General features: G+C 43.8%; 1 protein-coding gene across 1 annotated transcript in view; it reads right to left on the bottom strand.

Moving 5' to 3' along the window:
* LOC112519573 (protein FAM136A-like) overlaps positions 1 to 4,883 on the bottom strand; it is an 8,776-nt gene that overhangs the window by 2,908 nt on the left and 985 nt on the right. The window lies entirely within an intron of this gene.

The raw sequence follows: 4,883 nt of genomic DNA, 5'->3' as shown, positions 1-4,883 counted from the left end.
ATTGTTCTTCTCTTTTCATTCCAATTTCAATCAAATAACCTCCTTCCATAGTATTTTTCTGTGTTAATTCCAATTGCTATTTCTATTTTCTATCATTGGTCCGACCTGCCGTGACCTGCCTCGACCATGGTTCAACCGTCGATGGAAACCCGTTCTCAATCAGCACGTCTCGATCAACATGATGAACAGATTGCTCAAATTCAGTCTGATATTCTCGAAATCAAGGCCTCCATGGATTCTGAACGAGTTGAGTCAATGGAATTTCGTAAAATAATGCTTGGTTGGGTGAAACAGCAGGAGAGACAACCATTCTCACTTCCTGGTGATGCTTTTGGACTCGATAGGGTCACTCCACCACCAGCTACTCCGGGTGGTATGGATTTTCTACCACCAACGATGGGGAACGCAAATCGGCCAGGGTCTGGAGAAGGTTTTTCCACTGGTTTACCATGGGCTGTGAAGAAGATCAAGTTGCCAGAATTTTCGGGTTTTGACCCACAAGGATGGATTCAAAAAGCCGAGTTGTATTTCGAAATCAATAACACTCCAATTGATTTGCGTATACGACTGGCACAATTAAGTATGACAGGGGTCGCTGTCCATTGGTTCACCACTGTGAAGCAAGGATACGAATCAATTACCTGGGAGCAATTAACCAAAGAGCTGCTGCATCGTTTTAGTGGTCTGGAAATTCACAATCCTTTTGAGATGATGGCAACCATCAAACAGGTATCCTCTATCCATGACTACATCGATGAATTCGAATATTTGCTCTCGTTAGTTCCTCGGTTACCAGAGAAACAGTCGTTGGGGTATTTTTTGGCTGGTTTGCGTGATGACGTCAAGCAGTGGGTCCGTTTACATCGTCCCAAATCACGTCTTGAAGCTATGTATCTGGCGAAGGACGTGGAGGAGATGCTGCATTCATCAGGAAGCAATTCTCAATCCCGCTTCAGGTATCATACAGGTCCTGGTCCGAGAATGAATTTTGAGGGTGGAACGCGGGCTGTGCATGTGGGCCATTCGGAGTTAAGAGGATCTCAGGCTATAGCTACAACTTCTAAACCACCAATTTCACAAGTTGATCCTAAAAAATCCTTTCCTAATTATCGTTCTTCAGCTAGTGCTTCGACAGATTTTGCGAATCTGTTTAATCGAAATCGTGGGGTTCGCTCTCTCACACGTTCTGAGTGGGACGAACGACGGAAGAAGGGCTTATGTTTTCGATGTGGGCAGCAGTTTGGGCCTGGTCACAAATGTCCTGACRGAAAACTYCGTATTTTACTGTTGGGGGATGATGAATTGCAAGAGGAAGACGGAGCACTTCGCAACTTGGAAACTTACGAGGATCGGGAGGCTTTGGAGAACGATAACATTCCCACCGGAAGTTGCAATTCYTTGGAGCTCTTAGGTAYGTTTTCGRCAGCCAATTCGGGTGGTARGACTCTYAAATTTGAAGGCTCCATTTCGGGTATTCCTTTAGTAATCCTGATCGACAGTGGAGCGACTCACAATTTTAAATCCCAAAAATTGGTATTGGCTTTGGGTCTTCCGATTTTGGTCATTCCTGGCGTCCGGATTCAACTCGGTGATGGGAATCAAGTGTTGGTTACTCAAATGTGTTCAAACCTTAAGGTAATGGTCGGCTCTTGTGAATTCACTGTTAACGTGTTGTTATTCGACATGGGACACTTGGATGTGATTTTGGGTATGGAGTGGCTTAAGACGTTAGGAGATGTTGTGCATAATTGGGAAAATCAATCCATGCGCTTCATACATCATGGAGTTTCCATTGGTCTTCAAGGAACGCCTGGGCATCTTACTGCACATTCTTCTTTACATAGTTGGTTGTCTAGCGATGAATATTCGAGTGTCTTAAATCTAGCACAAAACAGTTCTAGGAAATCGTGTGCAGCACCGTGTCTAACAGATTCACAAACTCGAGCTCTTCAAGAGGTTTTTGGACGATTCAAAGTTGTTTTTGCTGATCTGAAGGGTTTACCTCCGAGCCGTAATCATGATCATGGCATTACCTTAATGGCACCCAATGAACCCGTTTGTGTGAGACCTTACCGATATCCGCATATGCAGAAAGAAGAAATAGAAAAACAGGTAAGGGAGCTGTTAGCTGTGGGAATGATTCGACCCAGCAAAAGTGCCTTCTCGAGCCCTGTCATTTTGGTGAAAAAAAAAAAGATAATTCATGGCGTATGTGTGTGGATTACCGGGCTCTTAACAAAGCTACTATTCCGGATAAGTTTCCTATTCCAGTCGTCGAGGAATTGTTGGACGAGTTAAAAGGGGCTCAGTTTTTTTCTAAGCTCGATTTAAAATCTGGATATAATCATATCAGAATGAAGGCCGATAGCATCGAGAAAACGGCTTTTCGAACACATGACGGGCATTACGAGTACTTGGTGATGCCGTTCGGCTTATCCAATGCTCCAGCAACGTTTCAAGCGGTAATGAACGACATATTTAGACCCATTCTTCGCAAATTGGTGGTGGTTTTTTTTTATGATATCTTGGTATACAGTGCTTCATGGTCTCAACATCTCCATGATTTGGCTCAAGTGTTACAAATTCTGAGGTCCAATCAGTTTGTTGTCAACTTAAAAAAGTGTTCGTTCGGTCAAAAGTCTGTCAATTATTTGGGCCATATTATCTCGGGTGCCGGAGTGGCCATGGATCCAGATAAAATAGGCGCTATTCTTGATTGGCCACTGCCTAAGAAGATTAAAGGTTTAAGAGGATTTTTAGGCCTCACGGGACATTACCGTAAGTTTATTCGTAATTATGGGAGTATCGCAAAACCTTTGACGGAGCTGACTAAGAAAGATGCTTTTCAATGGAATGAGGATGCCCAGTCAGCCTTTGAACAGCTAAAACAGGCTATTGTATCTGCCCCGGTGCTAGTTTTGCCTGATTTTAATTTGTCATTTGTGGTTGAATGTGACACGTCGGGTAGAGGATTGGGTGCTGTCCTAATGCAACAACAGAAACCAATTGCATTTTTCAATAAAGCTCTTAGTGAGCAGAACTTGAACAAATCCGCGTACGAACGAGAGATTATGGCGTTGGTCTTAGCCGTGCAACATTGGAGGGCATATCTGTTAGGCACACGCTTTGTTGTGTACACAGATCAAAAAAGTTTGAAATTTTTGCTGCAACAAAGAATTTCCAACCCAGGACAACAAAATTGAATTGCAAAATTGTTGGGATACAATTTCGAAATCTGTTACAAACCGGGTAAAGAAAATAGAGTGGCTGATGCTTTGTCTCGCAGAAGTGATGAAGGAGAATTGTGGCAATTGGTTTCCACACCAATTTGGGTCCAAGGATCTCAGTTAATTGAAGAAGCAAAGGCCGACGTGGACTTGCAAAAAATCGTTCAAGGATGGGTTCGTCAACCTACTGATTTTCCGTGTTATGAAGTAAAACAGGGCATTCTCTATTACAAAGATCGATTGGTAATTCCTCGAACATCGAAGTTTATTCCGGCTCTATTAGCAGAATTCCACGTTACGGTTTCGGGAGGGCATTCCGGGTACTTGCGTACGTATCGGAGATTGGCTGCCAATCTTTATTGGTCGGGCATGGTTTCTCGAGTTCAACAATTCGTGCGTGCCTGTGACGTGTGTCAACGGTGTAAAGCTAGCTCCACCGTTCCGGGGGGGGCTGTTACAGCCTCTAAACATTCCAGAAGCGATCTGGGAGCATCTGTCCATGGACTTTATTTTGGGTCTGCCGAAGTCCAAGGGATTTGACGCTATTTTGGTGGTGGTTGACCGGCTTTCTAAGTATAGCCATTTCATTCTGTTAAAACATCCTTACTCAGCTCGTTCGGTGGCTGAAATCTTTGTCCGGGAGGTTATCCGACATCATGGAATCCCGAAGTCAATTGTAAGTGATAGAGATCCTCTTTTTTTAAGCCATTTTTGGCAAGAAATTTTTCGGTTACAAGGAACGAAATTACATATGAGTTCGGCTTATCACCCTGAATCTGACGGGCAGACAGAGGTCATCAATCGTTGCTTGGAATCATACCTGCGGTGCTTTGCAACTGATCAGCCGCGAAATTGGGCTTCTTGGGTTCCGTGGGCAGAATTTTGGTATAATTCTTCTTTCCATGTGTCAACGGGTAAGTCACCGTTTGAAATTGTGTATGGAAGGAAACCACCATCTGTATTACAGTTTGTTCCGGGAGAAGTACGAGTGGAGGCCGTTGGGCAGGAACTTCGGGATCGGGATGAAGCCCTCAAGCAACTTCAAGCTCATTTAATTCATTCCCAGTCAATGATGAAGGAGCGAGCGGATAAGAAGAGGAAAGATGTTAGTTTTGAAGTGGGGGAATGGGTATATGTTAAACTTAAGCCATATCGACAGATGACAGTARTCCACCAAATCCATCAAAAGTTGGCAGCACGTTTCTTTGGACCTTTTTAGGTGTTAGAGCGCATCGGGCCGGTGGCTTATAAAGTTCAACTTCCGCCAGAATCACGGATTCATCCCGTCTTTCATGCGTCGTTACTAAAAAAGGCGGTGTCTCCAAGTAAAGTGGAATCAATCTTACCCCCCGAATTGGAGTTAACGGTCGAGGATGTGGCTGTTCCAAATTTGGTGATGGCGGAACGTACCGTTTTGGTGCAACACGAGTCAGTCTTACAATGGCTTATTAAATGGAAGGGTCGTCCGACTGACGAAGCCACATGGGAGGATGCAGTGGTTATTCAAAATCAATTTCCTGATCTAAATCTTGAGGACAAGATTTGTTTGGAAGAGGGGAGTAATGATAAGGATCGGGATAAATTAGTTCAAGGGGATAAAATGTTAAAAGTTTATAAAAGGAGGGCTAAAAAGGGACAATCGGAAAGTGGCTAAGT

This window comes from Cynara cardunculus (genome assembly GCF_001531365.2).
Source record: "Cynara cardunculus var. scolymus isolate 2C chromosome LG 10, CcrdV1, whole genome shotgun sequence".
Classification (NCBI taxonomy): domain Eukaryota; kingdom Viridiplantae; phylum Streptophyta; class Magnoliopsida; order Asterales; family Asteraceae; genus Cynara; species Cynara cardunculus.
This window is presented reverse-complemented; position numbering and strand designations above follow the sequence as displayed.